The 14,661-nt window shown below is 32.6% G+C and overlaps 2 pseudogenes; both read left to right on the top strand.

Moving 5' to 3' along the window:
- The first annotated feature begins 397 nt into the window (after positions 1 to 397).
- LOC123387137 lies at positions 398 to 552 on the top strand (annotated as a pseudogene).
- Positions 553 to 13,259: 12,707 nt separating this feature from the next.
- On the top strand, positions 13,260 to 13,345 carry LOC123387142 (annotated as a pseudogene).
- The last annotated feature ends 1,316 nt before the right edge of the window (positions 13,346 to 14,661 follow it).

Raw genomic sequence — 14,661 nt, 5'->3', positions numbered from 1 at the left:
GATGTGCTCCATGTTCAATTTTTTGACATAGGAAAATGCTTTCTTTAGAATCTTGAGTACTTCCTGGACAAAATGTTGGAGGTATGGTAGAGTAAAAAAGAACGCATGACTTAATTAAAACAACCTTAGCTAAAATTTCAGCTCTTCCATTTTAAATATTTTGAGACTCACTGTCTACAATTCTATGGGGTATAAAAAGGAATACTATCGGGGCGCCTGGGTGGCTCAGTGGGTTAAAGCCTCTGCCTTTGGCTCAGGTCATGATCCCAGGGTCCTGGGATGGAGCTGAGCAGAGAGCCTGCTTCCCCCTCCCTCTCTCTCTGCCTGCCTCTCTGCCTACTTGTGATCTCTGTCTGTCAAATAAATAAAATCTTTAAAAAAAAAAAAAAGGAATACTATCGCTTCTCAGCCTTTTGGCTAAGATCAAGTGTAGTGTAGTATCTGTTCTTATCAGTTAAAAGGAATACTGACTACATATCAGGCTCTTATGAGGTAGACACACATACATACACACACATGGAGTCAACATAAAAATTTTTCAATACAATTCCTGTTACAAAGAGAACATCTGATACATTCAATTCTCTTATTTCTTTATCTTGTCTCATTCTCTAAAAGTGTCTCAAGTAACATTTTCTTTCTGTGGTCTTACATCATCTCAAATTAGTTATGACAGAAAACTTTTAATATCTATTGCTTTTACTCTAGATCTTAGTCTTAGAAAAAAAAACTATCATATTACCTTAATTTGCTTATCAAAACCATTTGCTTCCTAACATGAATGGGATATGATAGAGGGATGTCTGGGTGGCTCAGTCAGTTAAGCATCTGTCTTCGGCTCTGGTCATGATCCAAGGTCCTGGGATCTAGGTTCCTTGCTCAGTAGGAAGCCTGCTTCTCCCTCTGTCTGCCATTCCCCCTGCTTGTGCTCTTTCTGTCTCTCTCGCTCTCTGACAAATAAATAAATAACTGAATGAATGAATAAAATATTTTAAAAAAAGATATACTAGAAATTATGGCTATAAAATTTAATTCAAGGCATAGTACCTTTTAGAAATGAACCAAAAGCATAGAAAATAAGAAAGGAGAAAGGAGAATTAAATTAAATAGAAGGATATTGTAAAATATAATATACCACATACATTTTAAAAATTATAACAGAAAAATAGAATAAACACATGGATGGCTATATGTGTGCCGAATGCACGGAACAACCAATTAGGCCAATATAAGTTTTGTAGAGTGCAGTAATGTTTCACAGAGAAACTGACATTGGACAGGCATAGAGGAATAGTAAGATTAAAATGGATGGAAAGGAGACAGAAGGTCATTTCAGAAACAGCATAAAGTGAGGAGATAAGAATTTCAAAGCTACCTGAAATGATATATATATTTTTTCTATTTTGATGCATTTCCTATCATCTAAAGTGATTCCCCAAATTAATGTAATATGCCAAGTGAGCTGAAGCCTTAACGGATCAACACCCATGTCAGGTGAACTCCCAGGGATGGATAAAGTAGAGAATACCTAAGTGCTTTGACTTGTCTTAAGAAGCCCATTGATTTTGTTTTTTGTTTTTTAATTTTGTTTATATACTTGAGAGAGAGAGAAGAAGAGAGAGCACAAGTCAGGGAAGGGGCAAAGGGAGTGGGAGAAGTAGGCTCCCCTTGGAGCAGGAATCCACATGCAGGGCTCCATCCCAGCATCTGGGATCATGATGACCTGAGGCAGATGCCTAGCCAACTGAACCACCCAGGTGGCCCTTGATTTTGTTTTTTAAAGAGACATTAAAATTAAAATTAAATTAAATTAAATTTAAAAAATTAAGAAACTATTGCTAATCTAAAAAGACATTAAAATTAAATATAACTAGCAAAAAGATATTTTGTTTTTAGAAAACACGCAAATTCCCCCAATATTGTTACCATTTTACTATTAATCATCGTTAAATAGATACGCATAGATGTGGAAAACACCTTCCGCCAACAAAATTCTAAGGATAGGTTTCTATTCTTTTCATTAAAAGGTATCTTTTCGTTAAAAAGTACTGTAATTGAGATTAAGAGTCACTTATGGTTTGTCTCCCTCCCAATCCCATCTTGTTTCATTTATTCTTCTTCTACCCACTTAAGCCTCCATGTTGCATCACCACTTCCTCATATCAGGGATAAAAAATATATGTTTAAAAAAATAAAAAATTAAAAAAAAAAAAAAAAAAAAAGTACTGTAATTGATCAACAGCTCTATCCTTACTAGCCTAATTGGTCATTTAGGAAGAGAACATCAATCAGGTATGTGGAGTCAGACACTCAGAGATGCCTTAGTGCTCCTTCTTCCCCTAGTCTGGATTCCGGCTGTCCCTTCCCCAGCCTATAGTTTTCTTTTCCCTTGTGCGTGGGTTTTCTTCACTGACATACTGGCAAAAATTGTTTTTGCTCTTACCCCCAAATTAAGGCTTTTGTCCCATAGAGAAAACCAATCTGTGTTTGGTTTGGGTATTAGAGTAAATCTTGTCTCTTCTATTTTCAGGAAGATTTTGTATATAATTAGTATAATTTTGTCTGTAAATGTTTAAGAGCATTCACCAAGGAAGTATCTAGGCCGGATGTTGTCTTCATAGTCACATTTGAAAATACAAATATAGTTTCCCTAAAAGTTGCATGGACTATTCAAGGTACTTATTTTTTCTTGACTGAGCTTTTCAGGAAATTTCGTAGTTCCTGGTTTGCAGGGACTCTGTCCATTTCATTCAAGTTGTTGAATTTATTTCCATAAATTTTTCATAATATCTTACTATTTTCTAAATATTCTACAGATATTTATTGATGTCACCTCTCACATTCCCTTTTGATATCTTTTTGACCCACAAATGATTTCAAAACTTTTACTTAGGTTTCAAATATTTGGAGATATTCTAGGTATGTCTCTTAAACATCTTTTGCTCTGTAAAAATAAAACAGTTCCCATATACACATACATTTTTTTCCAAGCCATTTATTTATTTAGGAAATTGGGCTAACCACTTTGAGTTAAACATGTTCCATAATCTGTATTTGATTTATTGCTCTCTCTTGAAAATATTCAACACTTTGTTTTTCCTTTCCTTTATATTTCCTGGGATTAAATCCAGAAGTTTGCAGATTCAGACTCAAATTCTGGCAAGAATAACTTGTAGGTGGTTTGTATCTACATTTACTATTACTTCAGGGGCACATATGGCCTGGTTTTTCTAAGATATTTCAGTGTTTTCAGTTGTTGTTACCCAATTCATCCATTATTAAGTTCACTAGCAACATTTCTTGTGATTTTTATAGCATCTGGTAACAATTATTATCTAGATCCATTATTTAACCTGGCCCTGTAAAATGATCATTTTATAGTTCTTTTTGTTTCTTTATTAGTTCGATTTCTGTAAAGGAAATTAACCTTAACTAATATTTGGCTACCCTTAAACAGTTTATATTATAAACTAGTATAATTTCTTTTTTTTATTTGTCAATTTGCAGAATAATGAGTTATTACATCAGTACCCTATAAAAGTAGAATAACTACATGATTTGGCCTGCAAAATTGAAACATTTGTGAGCGCAATGAGGTGATATTAAGAATTAATCTAGGGGCGCCTGGATGGCTCAGTGGCTCGAGGCCTCTGCCTTCGGCTCAGGTCATGATCCCAGGGTCCTGAGATGGAGCCCCGAATCGGGCTCTCTGCTCAGCAGGGAGCCTGCTTCCTCCTCTCCCTCTGCCTGTCTTTCTGCCTACTGTGATCTCTGTCGAATAAATACATAAAATCTTAAAAAAAAAAAGAATTAATCTAATGCAATGGTTATTGAGAATATTCCAGACAAACCCAGCCAAAGGTGATCCGTGAGTATTTTTTTTTTAATTTTTTAGTTTTTATAAACATGTATTTTTATCCCCAGGGGTACAGGTCTGTGAATCAGCACTCACCAAAGCACATACCCTCTGTGAGTATTTTTAAAATTCGTTTTTTCTTATGTATTTTATGTGTTACTTCATTGCAATCATTATTTTTTTTAATTTAATTTTTTTTTATAAACATATATTTTTATCCCCAGGGGTACAGGTCTGTGAACCACCAGGTTTACACACTTCACAGCACTCACCAAAGCACATACCCTCCCCAATGTCCATAATCCCACCCCCTTCTCCCAAACCCCCTCCCCACAGCAACCCTCAGTTTGTTTTGTGAGATTAAGAGTCACTTATGGTTTGTCTCCCTCCCAATCCCATCTTGTTTCATTTATTCTTCTCCTACCCACTTAAGCCCCCATGTTGCATCACCACTTCCTCATATCAGGGAGATCATATGATAGTTGTCTTTCTCTGCTTGACTTAGTCTCTCATGGTCCTCCTCCCCTTCCAATTCCTCTCAACTCCCTTCTCCTCTCCATCTCCCTGACATGGGGATATTTTTTAATATTTTATTTTATAATTCATGTAAAACATTTAAAGTTTCGAATTCAAAACTATAAAACAAGATACTCTAAAAGTTGTAGCATATCACTTAGCTTGTTTCTATTGCTGCTATTCCCCCCAAATATAACATTACTAAAATCATAGTAATGCTGCAATATTGAAACTAGTATTATTATATTTAATGACATATCAACACATAAAAGCACACCCCTAATATGGAATGACAATCTTAAGTGTCTCTGATCTCATTCTAGTTTTAAGCAACCTTTTTCCTTGTCTCTGTTACATATTTATGTATGCTATGCTAGTTCCCATAAACTGGTCATTTTCAGGTATCTGCATTGGTAGGCCACTTTTAGGAAAATCTCTGTAGTTTTTCAGATACCAGTCCTTAACTTTAGATTATTTCATCACAGCTCTTTGTGCAATGACTGAGTTCACCAAGCAAAAAAATTTTTTTTAATTTTTGCTGTGTTCTATTCTGACCCTATTGCTGTGGTATGGATTTGTAGAAAGCAGAAACTACTAGATGTATGATTCTCCTTTGAGAATAGGTGAATGCTAGAGATGCTGAAAATGCCATTTTTAGAGCTGTCTCATGCAAAGGGTGATATGCTATAAAAATAATGTCTCCCAAGAAACCTTCATCCTAAAAAATTCTGCTGCATTATTCAAAGGGGCTACAAATGTCGGCAGTGAAACTCTGGAAGTGTGGGAAATGATCAGTCCCAAAGGTATAGCTTCCTTAGTAGTTGAACTTCACTTTGTAATATGATTTTTCCAGTTCATTTCAGATGGTGGGCGGAGAAAATAATATGATTCTGAAAGAGTTAATATTGTGTTCATTCAGATACTGAAGTAAAATCTAGAAAAGATAGTAAATTTCGGTTTAGGAAATACTATAGTAAAGAAAACTATTAAATTTTATTTAATTGATTAATATTCAAACTCATTTGACCACAGAATTTTTTACTCTTCTGTATCACATATTAATATGGAGAAGAATCAGGGTTCCAGAGAATACATACATCTTGTAAGGCTATGTTAAATGAAGTTCAACAGGTATATTTGTGATAAATCTTAGCAGGGTTTTCTAATTGCTACTGTAAATCAAGAATCCAAGAATCCTCAAGCTGGAGTACAGTCTATAGACCATATTCCAAACTCCTTTATGTAAGAATAAATTTTCTATATGATACAAACTCAAATAATTTGGGGGAGGGGTAATCATTCTTATTTTTCACAATTTATTTCCCTCTTTCTTACTCAGAGAAGTTCATATAATTTCCACATCATGAAATGTAGAGAAATATTATTTTATTACTTATCTTACTTATTAATAATAATTATATTTATTGAGGTACATAGAATTCTTCATATTTCATAAATGTAAAGTTCAATGAATTTTAACAAACAAAGCCTACCCATGTAACCGGCATCTAGCTCAAGAAATAAAATATTATATCTACCTATTAAAGAAGGAAAAATACACACATTTCCTCAGAATTTCCAAGGCTGCCTCATTTTCTTTAAAGGAATAGTAAGCAGTGAGGTCAGGAGAAAATTCTACAGAAATCCTGCTAAATTGTACTAGCTCAACTTACTGTAGGTTGCAGAAATTGAAGTAGAGGTTTTGCTAATCAGTGGTACTGAGAGCCACTCTGCAGATCCATGCTCCTTCCCAAAGCTTTAGACCTAAGAAACTGACCAGCAAAAATGTGGAGTAAATACTTTAAGTGAAATCCATTCAAGCTGTCTTTCAGCAAATGTTCCATGTACTGTAGCTCTTTCCCTCTGTTCCCTGAGCTTTTGTATATTGATAGTGGGGTTGGAGATATAGTGAAAAAATACAAATAGATTTGTTTGTAGAAATGTTAATTCATGGGAGAAAGAGCGAAAATGACAAGCAGTTACAAACAGTATTCACAGACCATGGTAGAAGTGGTAGATGGGACAATTTTCTTTGGAGCAGTATCTGCCTCATTTGTAACATGGCTCTTTATTAATTTGTTGTGCTATCTATAATTGTCTTTTCTGCCCGTTTTCATGGCCATTTAAATTTGATTTGGGAAAAGTGAATGAGAGTCTCCCAATTATCACTATTTTAATTGACACCACTTATAAAAGCTATAAAAATTGATAAATCTTATGTTCTCACCATTATGCTTATGTATCTAATTATGCATCTCTAAATCTCACATCAACACCATGAGTAGATACTATTAGTCCTATTTTATTAGTGAATAAAACCAATAGAGAGACAAGGCACCTTGCCCTAAATTGTACTAATACTGCACTGAGAAAACAAGTTTTAAATCTACATACATCGGCTCAAAAAATCAAGCAGACTTCAACATGCAGATTATAAAATCTTCTAGGTTCTATGTTCCTGAGAGCCACACTATGAGAAAGGGATTGTTTTCATTCCACAGAAATGCAGTAATAGAACCAGGGTTTGAACCCGGGTCAGCAGACTATGGGTACATGGCTCTTTCAACTAACCCAACAGTGTATTTACATATATATTTTTCTTTTTAAATTCAGCTTTATAAAACCTCTTTCTACTAAGAAGTTAAAAGACTTACTGTATCAAAGTAAAGGAAATATGCTTCTAACTTTCAATAGAAAATGAAAACTCATGGTTTGAAATGGGAATATGGCACTAGCATGATTTTACTTTTAAGGTACAGCCTAAGAAATGGTTTCTTGGATAAGGAGACAAAAGATGAAGGCTGGATTTGCATCATTCACCTTTTTTTTCTTTGATTGACAACATTAATATTTCTATGTTTCAGTTAAGGATGATGAAATTTTTTTCAGATTTTAATATGTATTGAAGTTAAGATACAATATAAGTACATAAAAATAAATACCTGAAAATCATTAAACATAAAATTACTTCCATTAGCATTATGTACCCAAAGGTAGATATATTTACAGAAATTTAAAACATCTTTTATGGGAATGCAAGCTGGTACAGCCACTCTGGAAAACAGCATGGAGATTCCTCAAAAAGCTGAAAATAGTGCTACCCTGTGACCCAGCAATCGCATTACTAGGTATTTACCTTAAAGATACAAATGTAGTGATCTGATCACGTACACCCAAATGTCCACAATCGCCAAACTATGGAAAGAACTTAGATGTCCATCAACAGATGAATGGATAGAGAAAAAGTGGTGTACATATATATATATGTACACACATATACATATATATATGTATATGTACACACACACACACACACACTCACACACACACACACACGCACTGGAATACTATGCAGCCATCAAAAGAAATGGAGTCTTGCCATTTGTAATGACATGGATAGAACTAGAGGGTATGATGCTGAGTGAAATAAGTCAATCAGAGGAAGACAATTATCATATGATCTCTCTGATATGAGGAATTTGAGAGGCAGGGTGGGGGGTTGTGGGGGGTAGGGAAGGAAAAAATGAAACAAGTTGGGATCAGGAGGGAGACAAACCATAAGAGACTCTTAATCTCACAAAACAAACTGAGGCTTGCTGGGGAGTGCAGGGTAGCGATAGGGCAATTGGTTTATGGACATTGGGGAGGGTATGTGCTATGGTGAATGCTATGAAATGTATAAGCCTGATGATTCATAGACCTATACCCCTGGGCAAATAATACATTATATGTTAATAAAAACTAAAAAAATAAAAATAATTTAAAAAAACACCTTTTAGTGCAATGAAAGAGACACATTATAAATTATACTACTTTCGGTTTAACTGTTTTACCCTTAATTTTCTGACTTCTCTGGAGAATTAGTCTTATACTTTCTTAATTGATTTTAGAGTTAGTAAAGTTAGCATGCCACAAAAGGAGGAAAAAGCCAAAAATGTAATGTTAACTGATTTTGGACATTACAAAGTAATGTATAACTGAGATAGATATATCTATACCTATATAGATCTATCTACATATCTATATCTATGTAGATATAGATATATCTATCGATCTATAGATATAGATGTATCTATCAGTTATATACAAGAAAAAATGATTTTTCTGTAAGAAGATTATTCTGATAGTTATTAGTAGACACTTCTCTAAAAAGTTAAAATATGGCATAAATTAGTTTTGTTGACAGGACTGCTTTATGTTTTGTTTACCAACAAACTTGATATGGAATTTTCACAATTTTATCAGCCATATTCAGGTATATTTTCATATAAGAAACTGCACCCACCTAACATATATAATTCAACTAATTGTGATAGAAATATACATTGCAAAACCACTGTTTAAATCAGGATGCATATTTGCACCACTCGGGAAAGATTCTGTGAGCCCCTTTAGAGTCCATCCCTCCCTCTGCACTCTGCCCCAGGGAATCAGATGATTTTGGTTACCATAGGTCAGTTCACATTTTATAGGTATTTATAAGTAGAATCAAATTGCATGAATACTTTTGTAACAGGCTTATCTCAGCACAATGACTTACAGATTCATGCACACTATTGTATATGTCAGCAGCTCATTCACTTTTATTGTTGAACACTATTCAATTATAAAGATAAATCACATTTTACTTATCCATACATCCAATGATGGACTGTGGCGTTATTTGAAGTTTTGGTTATTTTGCATAAAACTGCTATGATTATTTCCATGTAAGTCCTTTGTGTGGCTATATATTATCAATTCTCTCAAGTAAGTAACTGGAGTAAAATAGCTGAGTTATTTGGTAAGTATATAATGTGTTTTTTTTGTGTTTTTTTTTTTAAAGAAACTGCCTGTTTTCCAATGTAATATTACAACTTTATATCCCCAGCAACAGTGCATGAGAGTTAAAATGGCTCCATATTCTCACAAAACACATGAATTTTCCAGCCTTTACTGTTAACTCTTCAAATTGACATGTTGTGGTAACTTTTTTGCTTTAATTATAATTTCTTTAAAATATAATTGTAATTTGTTTAATTGTAATTAAATAATGTAGTTGATGTATTTTCACATGTTTATTTGCCATGTATATATATTTTATGTGATGTGTGTGTTCGATTATTTTAAATAGTTTTTAATTAGATTAGATTTTAAAGTTGTATGGTTTTTATTTGTCTTCTGTTATTGGGTCTGTTCTTCTTATATGAAGAACATGTAAGAATATGTTCTTCATATAAATCCTTTCTCAGACACATGTAATGTATTTTCTCCCCATCTGCAGCTTGCCTTTTCATTTTTTAAATAGTATGTTTTGGGGAACAAAAAAAGAATTTTGTTGAAAGCCAAAAGATTATTTTTGTTTCTGTTTCTTAGTGTCTATCTAAATCCTTGCCTACCTCCAGTTAACACAAATAATCTACTGTTTTGTTTAGTAGTTATGGTTTTTATTTTTGTGTATAGGACTATGTTCCATATCAAGTTAACTTTGGGGTAAATATTGATGTTCCTTTTTATTCCATAGATATATCTAATTGTTCCAGCACTATTTGTTAAGGAAGTCTTTTCTTCTCAACAAATGGTCTTAAAACGTGATTATATGCAGTTTGGTCAATTTCTGTACTCCCCATTTTAATTGACCTATGTCTATTCCTTCAACTATATAACATTGTTTTGATTACTAGAGCTTTGTAGTGGATCTTTAAATCATGTAGTATAGCTCTTCCAAATTTGTTCTTTGAAAAAATTGTTTTGGCTATTCTAGGTCATTTGTATTTCCATATTAATTTTCAAATTAGCTTGTCATTTCCTTTAGGATTTGATTGGTACTGTCATGATTTACACACACACACACACACACACACACACATTATATATATTAAAAACTTTAACAATAGTTAACATATTGTATCTTCCTATATATCTACACTTACTTAAGTCTTATTTAATTATTTATTTAATTAATTATCCAGTTTTATAGCAGTCAATGTAGAGTTCTTACACATATTTTATTAAAATATATTTAAAATATATATATTTAAAATATATTTAGGTAACAACTCAATGTGGTATTTTGATAATATGAATTTAAAAAATCATGTTTCAGTTATTGATGGCCAGTATATAAAATCCAATTGATTTGTATATCTTAATCTAGCATACTCCAACCTTCTCAATTTGTTTAATTCTATTTATTCTTTTGTATATTTCTTAGGATTTTCTATAGTAACAATTGTGCCATCAGCAAATAGATACAACTTTATTTCTATTTTCCTAGTCTATTGTCTTTTATTTCTTTTTCATGCTCTATTTCAATTGTTACATCCTCTACTACAATCTTAAAGTGGTGGAAGTAGGCATCTATGCCTTCTTTCTGATCTTATATGGAAAACATTAAATATTTTACTATGAAATTTGATATTAGTTGTAAGTTTTTATAGACACATTCTACCTTATTTTTTTATTTCTACTTTACTTTACTGAACAGTTTCATTGTGAATAGATGTTGAATTTTATCAAAAAATTTTTTTGCACCTATCGATATGATCTTGTGATTTTTGTGTTTTCTTTTATTAATGAAAGTATTTATCATCACAAAATAAACCTCTTTATCTCCAGTAGTTCCTTTTTTCTTGAGGAATAATTTTTTTGATTTTATTATATTTACTCAGAATTATATATCTTTTTCCATCTCTTTACTTTCAATTTACCTGTTTTTATATTGAAAATGAGTCTTTTTTAGATACCATATCCAAATTTGTTTGTGTTTGTTTATGTTTATTTTTTAATCTTTTCAGATGTTATGTGCCATATATATGGAGTGTTTTTCAATTAATATTTAATGTAATGCTAATATAGTTGGATTTTGTTCTGAAATTTCACTACTTGATTCCTTTTCATCTCTCTCATTTTTGTGTTGCTCTTTTTTCCTTTTTCTTTCATAAGTTATTCCGATTATTTGGGTAGTTTCCATATATTGGCTTTATACATATTATTTTGTATTTTGTAGTGGTTTTTCTTTTATTTTAATATTTTATTTATTTGACAGAGAGATCACAAGTAGGCACACAGGCAGAGAGAGAGAGGAGGAAGCAGGCTCCCTGCGGAGCAGAAAGCCTAATGTTGTAGTGATTTTTCTAAAGGTATATTATGCATCCTTAAAATTTTACATTTTTTTTATTTAATTTTTTATAAACATATAATATATTTTTATCCCCAGGGGTACAGTTCTGTGAATCGCCAGGTTTATACACTTCACAGCACTCACCATAGCACATACCCTCCCCAATGTCCATAACCCCCCCCCTCCTAACCCCCCTCCCCCCAGCAACCCTCAGTTTGTTTTGTGAGATGAAGAATCACTTATGGTTTGTCTCCCTCCCAATCCCATCTTGTTTCATTTATTCTTCTCCTACCCCCTTAACCCCCCATGTTGCATCTCCACTTCCTCATATCAGGGAGATTATATGATAGTTGTCTTTCTCTGATTGACTTATTTCGCTAAGCATGATACCCTCTAGTTCCATCCACGTCGTCCCAAATGGCAAGATTTCATTTCTTTTGATGGCTGCATAGTATTCCATTATATATATATATATATATATCACATCTTCTTTATCCATTCATCTGTTGATAGACATCTAGGTTCTTTCCATAGTTTGGCTATTGTAGACATTGCTGCTATAAACATTTGGGTGCACGTGCCCCTTTGGATCACTACGTTTGTATCTTTAGAACATTTTACATTCTAATTAGAGTTGATATTATACATGTTCATGTAAAGTGTAGAAACTTCATGATCATTTTGGCCCATTAACCTCCCTTGATTTCCCTTATGCTAGAAACTGTATATGTATTATATCAATATACATTGTAAAGTCTGCAAGAAAGTATCATAATTTTTGCTTGAAACAGCCACATATTCAAACATAATGAAAAAAATAATATATCCTTATATTTATCACTTTTTAGGGTATGTATTACCTCTTGACTGCCTATATTTCCCTCTGCTACCATAAACTTTTATCCTAAAGAGTTTTCTTTAACTTTTCTTGCAGTACCTGTCTTCACATGACAGTTTCTTAGTTAATTTTTTATCTGAGAATACCTCTATTCTGCCTCCTTTTTTGAAGGATATTGCCACTACATATGAAACTCTGGGTTGGAGTTGTTGCTTTATTTTTCCCCCATGGCTTTCATCATGTTATTCCACTGCCTTCTGCCTTCATAATTTCTGATGAGAAGACCACAATCATTTGAATCATAATGTGCCATATTTTTCTGGATTCTTTTAATATTTTCCTTATGTCCTTGGATTTCTGCAGTTTGGATATGATGTGCCTAGAGAGAGTTTATTTATTGCATTTGGTCTGTTTTGAATTTGCTGCATATCTTACATATTTAAATTAAGAAATTTCACCAAATTATAAAATATTTGGCTATTGTTTCTTCAAATATTTTTACTACAACATTCTCTTCTCTACTTCTGGGACTCCAATTGTATCCATGTTAGACCATCTGATATTACCTAATGTTTTCTGAGGCTCTGATTGTTTTTTCTATTAATATATTTTTCTCTCTGGCCTTCAGCTTGAATAATTTCCATTGATCAATTTTAAAGTCCTTTTTCTCTTTCTTCTGGCAGTTTCATTCTACTCTTGATCCTATCCAGTCTATTTTTTTAAAATTTCAAATAGTTTTTTCTAATTTCTGTAGTTTCCATTTTCTATTTAATATTTTTATTTAGCATTTTCTATTTCTATTCCCTATTTCTCTCTGAGATTTACTATTCTTTCCTTTGGTCTCAGGTGTATTTTCCTTTGCCTCATTCATTGTCATTATAAGAGTTTTTTTAAAAATCCTTGTCTGACAACATAATTTTAGGAACATCTTCAGATTTATCTGTTTAATCGCTTCTTGGCCTTTTGGCTAAGATCAAGTGTAGATTTATCTGTTTAATTTTTGTTTTCCTTTCAGAATAATGAATCACATTTTATTGGTTCTTCATATTTAAATAATTTTGAATTATATTCTGAAAATTGTTTCAGTTGTGTTGCTGAGGCTCCACATTCTGTTATACTCTTATAAATTAAAAATTACCTTCTGTAGGGTCAAATTACAAAATTTTTTTTGCAGCACCTCAGTACTTTTTCCTACCTTTACCCTTCACTGCAAGCTGCCTTAAGTCTTCCCTATACTTAATGGTTCAGTGATTAGCCAGAGTTTACATAGAGATTTTAGGGTTTCCTTCCTTCTCCCCTCCAGGATTCCCCTGGTCACCTTCTAGGAGTATGATTGTCCTAATTCAAACTTTTGGTTCTTTAAGACAGAAAGAATGTAGGTTTCTACTTGAGTTTTAACTTTCCTATGCCACACTGGGACAGTTGCCTGCCTTCAAACTCATGCTATAAAAGAGAGAAATATCCCCCAATATAACCATCTTCCAAGTTTTACATCTTCAAAAATAAGCAAACAAACAAAAAAAAAGCAAATACAGGTTTCTCTAACTTCCAGATTTCTAAAAAGTTCATCCACATTTTATGGTTGTTATCTTTGAGATGATTCATTTTTTTAGAAGCTTTTTTTTTTTTTTTTTTTGATGTACTTGAAGAGGAATTCTTTGGGAAAGAACAAGTTAATTCTTTTCTCAGAAGGCAGTAATATCTCTCTTGGATAGATTCCAAAACATATGTTACTGTGTAAAAAGATTATCTGAGAGATTAGACACATCAAAAACAAGATTGTCAAAAAGTGGGCATCCTAAAATACAAAGAATTACATCAATGAATCAAAATAGCAGAGTCAGACAAATCTTAAGCCTAAAGTAGCATTAATATTTTTTTTTCCAGCTGGATATATAGCTATAATTTTATGAACTGGATTTTGTTTTGGTTGTTGCCTGTACCCCTTCCAGATGGCATAATATAAATTGTATTATGACATAGAAACAGGAAAAGAGAGAGGCAGACTGTCTAAACACATGGCTCTCAAAAATCTAATTTCTCATCACTGATAATGTGCAAACAGAATTTCCTCCTCATTGCACCTATAGATTCCTTTTTACCAATAATTTTTTTTTAATCAGATGCATATCTAGTCCTATGAACTGTATCAAAAGACTGCTTCTCTTTTAATTATAAATTATATTCTATGGCTGTGAAACTAAAAATCTTCATAAGACATAAGCTTAGAACTTTGATCCAAAAGTTAAAATTAAAATTTTAATTTATTTTGAAAATCAAGTATGGATAAGTTACAGATCAAACTCCTTAATGGTCTCTATTGACTTTTTTCCTTCTATTAGTCTTAAA

This window comes from Mustela putorius, unplaced genomic scaffold (assembly GCF_011764305.1).
Source record: "Mustela putorius furo isolate JIRA1106 unplaced genomic scaffold, ASM1176430v1.1 tig00003845_pilon_pilon_pilon, whole genome shotgun sequence".
NCBI lineage: Eukaryota > Metazoa > Chordata > Mammalia > Carnivora > Mustelidae > Mustela > Mustela putorius.
Note: the sequence above shows the minus strand (reverse complement) of the source record. Positions and strands in the feature narration are given on the sequence as shown.